Below are 14,731 nucleotides of genomic sequence, written 5' to 3'. Positions count from 1 at the left end.
AAAAAGACAGGCAGAGCAGCATTTTCACATCATTTCCAAAGCTATGTTACAGCAAACACATCCAGTAATTATAGTGCACACTGAGATACTACTGTAAAAGACCGGGAAGAAATTATAGGTTATTTTGATAGTATAATGACATAACCAGAAACAAAGATTTGTTATGCTGGAATTCTTACTTATAGGAGCCATTTTCTGTTGAATTAATCTTGTGTTTAAAAAAAGAAAATAAAGTATTTTCATATAAAGTCATGTGCAGGACACCTGCGAAGCAGACAGTGAAGTTCAGTCTTTAATGTGGGGAAATACACATGGAGAAAAAAAAGAGGAGAAAGAAGCACGCAAAGATAATTATATGGATCCTGGGTCTGATTCACTGCAGTAGCATTCCAGTGAAGTAACTCAAAAGAAGTTAAGCCAGCATTATATTGGAAGAGATTCACAACAGTAAATTAGGACTTCTTTTGGCATGCTCATGTGCAAAAGGGAAATTTGCACATTGGATTCTCCTCTCACTTTCGCAGCATAAATCAGCAGTAATTCCACTGAAATAAATGGAGTTAAGCCAGGTTAGAATGAAGGGAGATGAGAATCAGATTCGCAAAACACAGTTTGCTGTGATTTAGCACACAAATGAGTGCCTTATAATCTGTTTACTAACCATGGATGAAATATGCAAATTGCCTTTTTGGAAAGCAACCATGAAAACTGAGCTTCACAAAAGCAAAATGAGGGGTGGGAATGTTCTTAGTTCCAGACATTCACATCCATAGTCAAAGGTCTGATAGACAAACACCGTCTCAGAAAAAAACTGCCAAGTCTTCAGAACACATGGAGAAGTAAGGTAGATTATAACAAGATGCAAGACTGTGATTTGGAATGGCAAATATCCCTCACAGACATTGGGATAATCCAGCAATCAGGCCCTAAACAATGTCCCTCCAAGCAAACCCAGGCACGCCCACCATGCCATTTCACAGCACAGGCTGCACCCTAAATCTACTGCAGAGCCAGGCAAATGTGACCCTGGGTCCAGGTGGTCCCAGTGCCTTGTGGTCTCAAGCACGAAATGTTCACAAAAAAGCCTTTTATATTTACTAAACCACTGAGGATTCAAAACGGCTGCAACTGAGAATCCGAGTGTGTAAAGCAACTGAATAAGAGATCCCAAAATAACAAGACAGTGAAATGCTTTCGTGTTTACTTACCCATGGAAGAGACAGGAAGAGTTAACTTTTATTTGCTCTGAGCAAATGCTCATTCCGGGTTTCAGGATGCAGTTGTGTATAGCCTGGTGAAACTTCACATCATAATTACAGAGATTATTTCCTTATGCTAAGTCTTTATTTAAATGGAGATTTCCTTCTTTGTGGTGGTGTCTTAATTTTTCTCCTCATCCTGATCCAGGCTTAACATAGATATATCCATGTTACCTGTAAGAAGACATCTGTATTATGACATCCAAGATCAGGGTTACTGTGTAGGACATGTAACACATGGAGAGATTGAGATTTGTGTTAGCCATGTCCTGAAGCATTTCCTGAGAAGCACTCCAAGTACCACAGGAGTTCACAAGGAAGGAGGGCAGAGCACATCTTTTCTCAGAAAGCTTAGGAGCTGATGACCCTACATCTCCAATTGCTGATTTCTGTTATTTTGTAGTGGATTTGGGAAGGACAGACTTACAGTTTGAGATAACAGGGAAGACTAGACAGGAGGAGCTGTCTTAACATACCCTCAAATCTTACACAGCTGGCTGTAAAAGTATGTGAAGGAAACCAAAAGCGTGCTGTCACAGCAGGCTCTGGAGTCCTATTGCCCAGAAGAGGGCAGACCTACAGTATTTTTCCTTAGACAGTGGCATTCTTGCAGATCTACTTCCTTTTCTTTTGTCTGTCTAGTCTGGTGTGTGGGCTGGAGAAATTAAATACAATGCAAAAATACCAACAACCACAACTCTAGAAAATACTTAGGCAGTTGTCCCCATCCATGGACTCAGTTCTTTACCTGTTTAGTCAGCCAAAGTTTTCAGGCAATTACATTTTTCCGTCTGCCTAATGATCAGCATGGTCAAGTAAGGGGATGTGAAGAAGGTCCATTTCACTGCTGTAGCTCAAGACAAAAGGCCTGCTCCGAACAAAACCTAAACCTTAGAAGACGAAAATGCTAGTTTCAATACAACTAGAGAATAACATCTCCACGAATGGAGTTCTCAAAGACACCTCTTAAGAAGCACTTCTTCAGCTTATCTTCCAAGCATTTTTACCTTCTGTCTCAAGCTTACAACTATGATAAAAACACACCATTTCTTTTGCTTTAAAACAAGCAGAAATTCTGGTCTGAAGCAGGCTATGCTGGTGGTGAAATCTTGAAGTGTTTGTCAGGTCTTCTCTTGGGTTTTTTGGGTTTTTTTTTTGTTTGTTGTTGGTTTGTGGGTTTGTTTTTTTTCTGTTGTTCTTGCTGTTGAAGCCTACTGCTCATTAGTCAGCTCTCATCAGCTCTTTTACTTTGCTCAGTGTGAAGTCTCATTGGGGTCCAGTGCACTAGGGGTGTGTGACTGCAGGCTGGGTACTCTAGCAGGCAGCCTGACCCAACCAGACCTCTAGCCAAGCCTTTGCACAGTGAAATATGGCACAGAGAGAGCTCTTCAAGCTTCTCACTGTTCCTTGATACTGATCTCCCTCTCCTTTCACACATTTTTACTCAAACGTCATCTTAAAACTAAGCAGAATCTGGCATAAATTATTCAATATAAACCTATGTACATTCACCACAGACTAAATTATTGCAATTTGGTCATCTCTGGATTCCCTTGAAGTTAGGTGGAAAGCTGCTGTGGCTGCAGAAGTTGGCTGCTCCCTCAGTGCTCAGACAAGTGTGTGTGAATCAGACCTGCACTCTTTTTTGGACAACCACAAATATTCTGCGCCACTAAAAATTAAAATTTAATTAAAACTTAAAAGGTAAGGAAAAAGTACACACAGCACTATCCTCATTCTTACGTTGCATCAAAGCACTTGAAATCAGATGAGTTGTTTTTACTCCCCATTTCAAGGTTAGCACAGACCAGGACAATGTGAGGTTCTTGTTAACAGGCTTCACTGTGGCATTCTCTCTCCAAGAAAGAGAGGGATGATGCAGCTAATCAGCAATAATAGCCCTTCCGTGTCAGAACAGATAAGGACTCTACCAATTCAGAAAGAAATAAATGAGAATATTAGAAAAGTAATGCATACCACAAATGACATGGAGAGAAAAAATAGGTAACAATCGCCATAATTTCTCATTCTGTAAAAACAAGATTTTTTTATGGCGCATTTAACAGAAAGAAATACTTTCTCATTTAACATATAATTAAAATATGGATCTTATTGCTACAGGAAATTTTTACTTAAGTCAAATAGCCATTGTGGTTCCAATTTTTGACAGAAACTATTAGATCGTTCTAGTCATAGCTCACTGTCTCCAAAACAAAAGACACAGTGTCATAAAAGTTTAGGAATATTCCTTTTAAAGCTTAAAATAACTTAAGCATAGCCTAATCAAGCCCCAGGTATAGTGGCTGTTGCCTCAGAAGCAAAACTAGCTGTTGATAGCTACGGCACCACGCAAGCCAGGCTCCAGTGTAAACCTTCCTTCAGTTTAAAGATCTGGATCTGACAGCACTTTCACAGCAAAGGACTCATCCCCCTTCATATGAGGGGGAGCCCTGGTTTCCCTGTCCATCAGAGGGAAGAATAGGTAAGAAAAAGTAGGCAGTGTTTTCAGAAGCAATAGTTAAGTATCCATGAAATTCAGCAGGGGCAAATGTGAGCATCAGCAAGATGGTCGCTTAAAACCTTCCTCTATTCTTGGCTCTATTTCAAAGGCAGAGCTTGCAGAATGACTAGTTCATTATTGAGACACAGACTAGATTGAACAATGGGAACACTTCACCTCAGACCACACACATACTTCTTTCACTTGCTTCCCAGATGATCTCTGGATACTGAGTAATCACTTTTCCTGAAACACCAGTCTCTTCCCTCTCCAAAATTACCCTAGCTCTTCCCAAGGCATTCCCCCCAGTGAATAAAAGAACACCTCACAAGTTTTCAAAAAGTGCATCCAGCAGAAATGGGACACCTTTTCATCTGTACAGCAGGAACCTGGTTTTCTCAATTATACTCTGCATATAAAAAACCTCTGCTATCTGCTTTCCCAGTACTCTGGGGAATGCAAATGAATAATTTAAATGAGGAAAATGCTGTTGAGAATACTGCTTTATTTGGGAATTCTAAACTTCAAAACACATCTGCAAAGTGTATTTTATAATTAATAATATTTTTTTTTATACACACACACATATATACACATATATGTATGTGTTTTGGATTAAAACAAACAAAGGAGGGATACCACATCTTAGAATCACACATCAGTTAATACAGATCTTGAAAGTTAGACCAATGTACCTTAAAAATAAATATCTCCAGACAAAAGTGGTTAGGGTAAGGAAACCCTCTGATGTCCTTGGTGTGAACCCACAGGACATGAGAGAGAGAGAGATGTACTATCTGTGGCACAGAAATTACTCCATTTATTAGCTATGTATGTTCCTTGTTACGCGATAGTTACGTAACAGGGATGATTTTAAAAACTCTAATATGCGTTAGTGTTCGCAAAATTTCCACCTGGCTTTTTAGAATCCATAAGGATGATAATTTAGGGTGAGCTAATCTGTGATTTTATGACAGGTCATTTTAATCTCTGTAGTCTTATGGGCCTTTTTGATGTCACCTCACCGTAACACTAACCTAGTTCATTCTCTTTTGAACTATGGTCACTTAGAAACCATTTGTCTCAAACTTTACAGTGATGTCTTAGAGACTGCTGATACAACACTTATTCTTAAAAGAACAATTTTCAGAGCATAACACAGGGGAATTAAGCTGTTTCCAAATTGCAATTGTTGGCCACTTCTTTTGTGTTTCACGCTATTCTTTTTGGTGGTGTTTTTTATGTAGCAAACAAATAGAATTCATCTTGAAAAATAAATTACAAACTGGGAGTTTTCTTAGCTGTCCACAGAGTATTTGTTTCGTCTTCCAGCACATGTTCCAAGTGTATCACTGGGACTGACACTAAGAAAGAAGGTGTTTGCCAGCTGCCACCTCAAGTTTTTGGACTGTAGCGTTATTGCCAGATCTCAAGTGCAACTGCACGAAAAATACTAGCAAAGGCTGATTTATTACACATGTCCAGTATGTGCAAATCATCAGACAAAACTCTGAGACTTCTTAATGCTAGCTTTTCTTTTAAACAGATGATTTTGTACTAAGTGAACATATTTTTATTTTACAAATCTCAGGAAACTCATCTGCTATTCTTTTTTAAGCAGTGGAAACAAAATACATGTTAACAGAACTTTTTAACATTCACATGTATCAATTGGCTTTACTAAACTGATGCACTACAAGGTATTTTCTGTCTTCCCCAAGCTCTGGGTTATTTAACTCTCAGCTAAGAAATTCCTCTAAATATTTTAGAATAATGTTACACTGATTATTATATAAAATCTTGGTGTACAGCTATCTCAGTCTACCAAAGGACCCCTAAACTTTGCATTATGTTCCTTTATTCATCAACATTTAGCTAATGGCATTAAGTCTGTAGAAAATACAAGGTTTTCCTTGAAAAATAGCAGACTCTTTTTCATGTATTTTCTCTCAGTTACACTGAATCACATTTAGCTTTTAATTTATAATGTTCATTAAACAAACAAAAGAAACACCCAAGATCAGAAACAAACAAAAACAAGTAAAAAAAGAGAACAAAAAAAAACCCGAACAAAAACATCCAAAAAGAAACCCACCCTTCCCCCCAAAAAAAAGAACCAACACAAAAAAACCAACCAACCAAACAAAAACAAACAAACAAACAAAAAACCCAACCCCCCACCCAAAACAGGTCAGAAAGCATTAAAAAAATAAACCCAATGTTTGGGGGCAAGGTATACCACAGCTTAAGCAAAGGCAAATTTGCTTCTATTCTCTAACTCTGGATAGTGCTTTATACAATGCTTTACAATGTTTTAAATATCAGTACATTTATGCTAGATGTGACTTTCACTATATCTTCTTGACTCACCATCCACAGAATTCAATGAACTTGCTCTATACATATCCTGTAAATACTCTACACATAAAAGTGTTTAATGATGACAAATCACAAAAATAAATATTAAAGATTCATTTTACTAAGGGCCATATTAGGGTGTCTAATTCTTGTGAGCAGTCATCTACAGATGGTGTCCCAATACTGATGCAGACATTCATATAAGCTACTTCTTAGAAGGGAAAATACACTGCTGTGATACAGCCTTGCATTCACACACGAATAGTTTAGAGTAACTTGCATTAATATATAGGACATCTGTGGTGAAATACTGCAATGCAACATAAACTTCAAATACGTTTAACAGGTAAACATATACCTTAAAACAAAGAAAGTGAATGACAAAAAACATTTCTTAATTATATGAAACCAACAGTGGTGCCCGCTGTTAAATGTACCCTCCTTCAAGAGAGGACATACCTGTGCATAATAACCCATTTCTTTACGCAAAGAATAGGGGATGCCAATGTATAACCAATGTATTGCATGAGTTAGAAAACCAGACACTATAGGTCACAAATTTTACCATTTCAAACATGAGCAGAAATTCTGAGTACTTTCCCAGCTCCAAGTTTCTTGTCCAGGTTGAGATGGCTGAAGAGGTCAAACACTCAGTCTTGGTGCATCTGGCATCTTTCAGGTGTCTCATGCTGTGCATGTGCAACTATGACTCACTTTTGTAAAAACAGGCTGGGATGGGAAAGCACTTTCCAACCTCAGCCTGAACTCTGGAGTACTAGCAGAGAGCCCTGCCGTATCTTTCTTCATTCACCTGAGACAAAGCAGTCAATAATTCACCTTCTGACCCTAGTGATACTGGACTGCCTAAGAGCTTGAAAAATCCTGCCTGTACACTAGACAAGTCTCTTCATCCTGTCTCATCTGTGCAAGCCTCACCAGGCTACCAGAAAATTGCCTGGGTTGCTGCACCCCTGATGCTGGTGGGCCAGCCCTGAGAACCCCATTTCTCTCCACACCCCTCCTTTACAATGGCCTCTACACTCATGCTTCCACTGGGAACTTTTATCCAAGGAAATCCAGAGTTAGACTCTGGTGCTACCCAGACCTTTTTACATTGCATTACAGAGTTAGGATAGATAAAAATCTTCCCTTATAAGCAGAAAAACAAGTATGTTTTTATGACAAAAAAAATTCCAACTATCTCAAGAAGTACCACAAAAAATAAGTATGTGTCATCTTAGTTTTTCAGAATTTCACCACCAGGTAAGATTTCAAAGGTCACCTAATACCCCAACCATTCAAAGATATGGAAACAGTTATCATGTTAGCACTTACGATTCACAGCATATATGTTTGCAAACAACCTATATGATGATATAACTATTTATTCCATATGGGATTCAAAATTTGAAACTAAGCATTTGAAAAGGATTAAAATAATAGGGAACACACGTTTGGGCATTTGAGTTTGCATAATGATTCACCCATAAAAAAGAAAATGATAACCAAACTGAGTTAAAAGTTCTGTGCAAACATAACTTTGTCACAATAAACACCTGGAAAGAAAGATGTAAATATTCAGGTATGGATAAATAAGTGCATAGCAGAAAATAAATAATTTTGCTGTTAATAATTAAAATTCATGTAACTTAAGGTAACTTACAACAGGCCAGAACTTCACCTGTTATAAATCAGTGTAGTCCCACAGAAGTACATAGTTCTATGACAGATGAAAATTTGCTCCAGAAAATTCATATTTCTGTAGATAATCTTAAATTGAGAAGTTCAAGTAAAAATTTAGAACAGTCACTTTTCAACACTAAAATTTGTCACAAGTTAACTTTTCATTGGTATTTATTACAGATAGGACAGAAACTGTTGGTAGAGTGAAACTATTAACAACTTTTGTATCGTAGCAGATAAAATAATCAGTAAAGAAATATTTGAACAGGCCTTATAATCTTGTGCAAACAGGCTTTTCATCCACAGAAATTAAATTGACATTAATAAGGAAAAGCTTCACAAACCAAAACACCTCTGAGTTATTAGGGGAAATAAAGCAGATGCACAAAGACAGGGATTTGTACAAGGTGACAGCAAAGGTGTGGCATAAACAAGAAATGAATTAGAACCAGTTGAGATCCCACCCCGAGTCCAAAACAGGGGCTCTTTGTCTTCAGTGAAAATCCAGTTCTCGTTTCCTTTTCATTTCCGGTGAATCTGTCATATTAACTAAAATTATTAATCAAACTAGCAAAGCAAAAGCTGCATATATACAGGCCCTGACCTCATGCACTCTCACCATAGTGGTGGTGACTTTTCACAGCTCATTCCACATCCCCTCCCTTTTTGGAAGGAATTTGCACAAACTAATACTAGGTTTTTCTCCATTTACATTCTTAGTGAAGTGTGACAAGACTAAATACCTGGTCACCAAGCACTAGCTTTCACCTCATGATCTGCTGCCTATGCCCTAAGGTATTCACAAAGTAAGAGAAGGAAGTTAGTCTGTGCTATGTGGTCATTCATTTGCATGGAATTTTCAAAGGGTCTGCACTGCTGCTGCAAATGTTGGCTATCCATGAAGAAAACTGAACATTCCTCCAAGCCTTTCTGCTACCTGAGGATACTCTGGGTAATCTTCCTAGTCAGGGTTTTTGCAGGATCAGTGAGAGCGAGCCACCCAGCTAGCTCCAAGAGTATGTGGGAAATCCTAGGGCCATTGTTCTTCTGCAGCCATCTACTTACTCAGTCTTGTATGTCATGTGCTAAGGAAGAACTGTGATTTCAAGCTTGGGGTTTTAACAGATAATTTTTAAAACCGGTATCAATGGTCTAACTACAAAACAGAGGGTAAACTCCAAAGAAACTTCTTGTGAAGCATGATGCCGGCTGAAGAGAAAAGACTAATAACCTCCCTCCCCAGTTCTTCACCAAGAGGAGTCTCACTGTCTTCCTTATCTTCCAGGTGAATGGAACAAATCAGTACATTTTATTGTAGAAATCTAGTTGTTATAAAACACACAGGTTTTTCTTTCTTTAAAAAGAAAATAAAAATAAAATTCCTACTCTGATAGTGACAGTATTTTTATTTCTTACTGCTGTATCAGGAATTTTCAGCAATAAGAATTCATATTTATTCTCAGTCTCTGAAACAGGAAAGGCTTACAATACTGTGGAATGTAATGTACAGGTTTAATAGGATTGTACTCTTGCCTAATGTCACAGCAACAAATAAATGCAATAGAGAATTGCTGACACAAAAGAAAACTGCTAGTTCAACACAAATGAGTCTTGTAAATAAATCTAAAGTAACTTCTCCGTACACCTTGGCCACTGCTATAAGCTTGCTTAGAGTCAGGAGGTGGCATGATATTAACGGGGAAGGGAGCAGAGGGAAGCAGACTGACACAGAAATCTCCTCAGTGTGTTGTAGTATGTTGCAAATCAAGGAAAGAGTGACTTGATGGCTCAACTCTGAAACACATTGTTTAGGCACAAACTCCCCTTACAGCTCACATGTTAAAAAGTGCAGAGTGGCAGACGCTGGTCTGGTGGAGATAGGATTGTGAAGGGACACAGAGGTCCTACCATGCACTTGGCAGAGGTCGCACTTAGAGACAGAGCTGCTGCAATGCTGTTGGCACCAAATACTCTGGTTACAATAAATGAAAGCAACTCCTCACCTACTCAGTCAGCAGTGATTCATTTTTTATATCACCATTTTCTTACTGGCACAGACTGTCTTCTGACTAGCAGATCCAGCCACACTTATGTTGGGGAAATACACATTAGCCCTATCCCAACCATTTTCCATCCTGCTCACACTCTTTTCATTGTGAGATAGGACTATTCCTTTCCTTCTACCAATTCTAACGTGACAACACGTCTGCCAGAAAGACCACTCAAGCAGAAAACATATCATGTACCTGACAGATCATTATGCGTTGTATGAGACCATGACAGCACCCTTTCCTGAGTAAAAAATAAGCAGCAAACCACTAAAAATGAACAGTGAGTATAGTGGCTGTTGTTGGCATGAAACTGTAATGGACTCCAGCCATAAATTGTCTCTTCATATATAAAGAAAAAATATTATGATTGTTTTTGTGAAGAGAATCTTTTTTTTTCCTGCTATTGTGACTTCCCTTCTGTGGAGGGCTGGCCTTGGCCAGACACTCACTTATCTGCTCTTTTACTTAAGAGGACAGAGGGGAGAAAATAAGATGGAAAAAGCTCATGGGTCAAGGTAAAGATGAGGACACCACTCACTCATAACCTTCATGGGCAAAGCAGATTTAACTTGGGGGAAACTAATTTTATTTATTACCAACTAGAACTAGATGGTAAGATACAAAACCAAATAAAGTAAAACACCTTCATCTTCCTACCTTCATTTCCAGCTCCACCAGGGTCTCTCCAGGGGCCGCAGAGGAGTCTGGTCTCACACCTGGCACACCTTTTCCCCCATTTCCTTTCCTTCTGTCACCTTGATACTCAGAAAGCCACCCCTCACACTTTTCTTTCTTACTGCAGTATTTCACCAGTACCATCCATTCAGCTGTGTTTTGCCCTTTCTTAAATAGGCTTCCCTAGAGGCACCCTGCCCGTGGCTAAGGGTTTCAGATGTGCTCTGTGGTGGGTCCCTTGGAGTCAGCTGGAACCATCTATATCTGACATGGGGCAGCCCCAGCTTCTTCTCACGGTGGCCACCCTGAAGCCCCTACTGCTAGCCCTTGGGCATCCTGAAGCCCTATTTCTCTTGACTGTAGAAACAGAAATCTAGAGGCAACTGAACAGAGAGACTGCAAGATGCTTACCTCTGTACAAACAAGGTGGCATGCTTTGGGGAGGGGAGAGGACAACTGCTTCTGAGCCAGTGCTCAGCTGGTGTAAATGAGCACTGTTCTCACCTCACCTGCAACAACTAGCCATGACTTCACCAATTTCCAAGGCTAAACTCATTCACGTGGACTTCACCTGCCATCCAAATCATCTTAATTGGAAGATTAAGTTGTATGACACTCTACAGCAAAACCTGGGATTGCTGTACCAGGCTTTAAAACCATTTTTTAGCAATCTCCAATGATCTGCTTTCAGTTAACGCAATACGACATGTAAAGAATAAAGAGCAGCATGAGGACCTGGTCGTTGCAGTGTTTACAGACAATCTCCCTGGGTGGTTTGATTAGCTGAGGAGCAGATGCTATTTCCAAACCCCTTTCTTGATCTATTTTTGTTTGGAAAATTTGAAGCTGATTGCACATATGCTTAAAGTTTAGGTATGCAGATTTGGAAAAATCTAAACAAGTAAATGCATTTCATGAATATTACCAAGTAGGCACCAAATATTTATTCTAACCATTGGATTTCTGTGCACGAATGTTTAGCTGATGCAAACAAAGGGACTCAATTGGTCAAATCTTCTTTAGGTTATGAAAGGAGTTTGTCTTTGTTTCTGTCCTGGTTTAATTATCTTCCTTGGTCCAGATGCCTTCATTGAGTAGCATCTGCAAAGTATTTCTCAGCTGAGGTATGACTAAATCCTTCCTATGATTTGACCCCATGGCCAAGATCCAGAGGAGCTGAATACCCGCACTGCCCTTCCTGCAGTAAAAGCTGTGGGTGCTCAGCAGCCTAAACCACTTTATCGGCAGTTTTGCATATATCAGTGTTGTACAATTTCTCAACAGAAGAAACGGCTTGTGGATCACTCCTCAGCACACATATATACATACATACATATACCCTCAGCCTTTCATGGGGTGAGACCAGAAGGGACACGATGCTCCTTGCAGAAAGGGATGAGCAAGAGGAAGCAAAGTGCTGGCTAAAACATCTGAGAGGACTTTGAAGGCCTGAGGTGGAGGGATCATGGTAGTAGGGTGACCAAGGGCCCTCCACTCTCCACAAACGGCAGCAACCAGAAGGAGGGGAACCTTTACTAAGGAGAATCAAAGGGCACCCTATGACATGTTACTTCCTGGTGAGCCTAAACTAATTATTTCTGACTGCATCTCCATTTTCCAGAGGACAAAGATTCAGGAGGCAAGGCAATGTGGGATCAGGGATCACAAATGACAACAAAAACATCAGAGCTGGCTTGTCAGAGAGCATCTCAAGGTCATCTTACTTTGATTCTGAGTAACTCTTTCATGTGACTTAAGGGTCGATTGTTTCCATGGAACAGATGGATGCAAGCAGCCCATGTTTTAATGCCACGAGGCCACTACTCTTCCCTCATAACAGTCTTTATATTTTGAAGGGCAGGTGGAGGGAGGCAGGCCAGGAACATTTAATTATTATTTTAAATAAAATTAATCATTCCGATATGAAAATATTAGGAATGTATTTTTGTACATTTTTCACATTGCACCAGGAAATGTTTTGTTTCACGTTGGTATTTCCTGATTAGCCAACTAGAAGAAGCTACATATTCTTTCTTCTTGTGCTGAGTACACTGACCTGAGTGCATACTTCTTTCCAAGTCTATCTGCACTAGAGTTCCTACTGAGGAACTGATGTCAGGAGTGTTGGTAACAGTCATATTCTTAAGGCTGGAACAAATGATCTATCTACAAAATTAAATCACATCTTAAGAGAATTATTAAACGGGAATCTTCATTAGTAAGAGGGAGAATAGCAACCAATAGGAAGTTAAATTTTGAGCAAAAGAAGCAGAATTTCACCAGAACTGAAAATGTGATTAAAAATTATCATGCAATTTTTTCTCAGGAAAGTGCAAATAAAAGGTGGCCTTGTAGCCAGGCACAGTTGCTCTTTCTTTCAGAATTAAGTCTTTCCCTGATAAGATCTGTAAATGCTCAGTTAACTTCAGGCTTTCATGCTTGCCTGCTGACTTCGCACCCCAGCCAGACTATGTACTGTAGCACACCACATCCCTCTATGGTGAGTCCACCAGTGGTGCACTGGATATTTGTCACAATGGTATTTCCAGATTAAAGTACTTTTTCCTTTTGGTGGGTCACACATTTGTTTCCAGTGGATAGTTCACCTTCTGTTGTGGTGGTGTTTTGTTTTGGTTTTTTTTTTCTCTTAAATTTCAGGGGGAAAATGCCAAAGCAGTAATTGGAAATTCCATAATCTAATCTGTTTTCATAACAATGAACTAACCAACAGGAAGAAACTCTTAATGAATACAGACATAATAAGATGGACTTTGGTTGTTACTAATGGCTGTTCATTTAATGGCATCTATTGTGTCTTTAACAGTCACAAGCATCGTTTAGAGACTTCAGAACTCAGAAAGAACATCTGCATTCAGGGTCTTCAGCGACCTATGTGGCTGAGATCTAGCTGGATTACACAAAGTGAACTTGTAATAAAAAAGTAATCCCTCACAAATTCAGTGTGCCAGACAAACATTACAATTGGAGAGAAAGAGCTTCTTTGCATTACCTTGTACAGAGCAAACCATTCTGATAATCCACCAGTGGTTATTTCTGCCTTCATATTCATAACTTTCTTTTCCTTTTCCAAAATGCATCTTTACAGAAAAGCGTGCTTCTTCTCCTAATAGTTTTGAATGCAGTTTGTTACAGCCAGGATGGCACTATATAGTTTACCCAGATGGTCTAAATAGTACTGAATCATTCTATCCACTCTAATTGCATATAATTTTGCTGCAGAAGTTGTTTTGTAAGGAAAAGAGAAAGTAACTCACACCACTGATTCTTTTTTTTTTTTTTTTTTTTTTTTCCTGTCATGGTTTAAGCCCAGCCGGTAAATCAGAACCACACGGTCACTTGCTCACTCTCCCCTTTCTTTCCCCCCCCAACTCCCAGTGGGATGGGGAGGAGAATCTAAAGAACGTAAACCCCGCATGTTGAGACAAGAACAGTTCAGTAACAAAGGTATAACACAAAACCACTACTGCTACCACCAATAATAATAATGATAAGTGAAATAACAAGGGGGAGAATATAAAACTAAAAAGGGAAGGGGAAAAAAAACAACAATAAACACAAGTGATGCTCAATACAATTGCTCACCACCCACTGACTGACACCCAGCCTGACCCAAGCAGCGCTCTGGGCCTTCTGGGTAGCTCCCCCTATTTTCTATACTGGGCATGACGTGCTGTGGCACGGAATACCCCTTTGGCTAGTTTGGGTCAGGTGTCCTCTCTCTGCTTCCTCCCAGCTTCCCATGCCTCTCCTCGCTGGCAGAGCATGAGAGACTGAAAAGTCCTTGATTGGTGTAAGCATTACTTAGCAACAACTGAAACATCAGTGTTTATCAATGTTGTTCTCAGACTAAAGTTGAAAACACAACACTGAACCAGCTAAGAAGGAGAAAAATAAGTGTCACAGCTGAACCCACAACATTTCCTTTCAGAGACAGACTTAGTAAAAACACGGACAAGACTTTCAAAAGTGACTAGTAAATATGGGCGCACATCAGTATCTCAAATAGTGAAGCGGTGTTCAGCATCCTCAGGGAGTCTGCTCTCCTGGAGGTCATGACTGCATCCTGACATGATCAGACAATGGTTTTAAATTGTGGTTTATGTGCAACAACATAGTAAACAGCTATCTGGTGTGCCTGCCCTGTTCTATGTTATACATATTTAAGGCTAAAAAGTACTTGATTT

The 14,731-nt window shown here is 39.4% G+C and overlaps 1 long non-coding RNA gene across 2 annotated transcripts; it reads right to left on the bottom strand.

Annotated features, from left to right (window-relative positions):
- Nucleotides 1–337: 337 nt before the first annotated feature.
- Nucleotides 338–10,946, bottom strand: LOC136009252 (uncharacterized). 2 transcript variants are annotated; one of them, XR_010610435.1, is made up of 3 exons: nucleotides 10,509–10,946; nucleotides 1,209–1,433; nucleotides 338–545 (listed from the first exon to the last, which is right to left on the bottom strand). It is a non-coding gene; the product is annotated as an uncharacterized LOC136009252 (long non-coding RNA). The 2 variants fall into 2 exon arrangements; XR_010610434.1 differs by lacking the exon at nucleotides 10,509–10,946 and adding an exon at nucleotides 2,008–2,143.
- Nucleotides 10,947–14,731: the final 3,785 nt, after the last annotated feature.

The sequence above is a fragment of the Lathamus discolor genome, chromosome 2 (genome assembly GCF_037157495.1).
Source record: "Lathamus discolor isolate bLatDis1 chromosome 2, bLatDis1.hap1, whole genome shotgun sequence".
In the NCBI taxonomy this organism is placed as follows: domain Eukaryota; kingdom Metazoa; phylum Chordata; class Aves; order Psittaciformes; family Psittacidae; genus Lathamus; species Lathamus discolor.
Note: the sequence above shows the minus strand (reverse complement) of the source record. Positions and strands in the feature narration are given on the sequence as shown.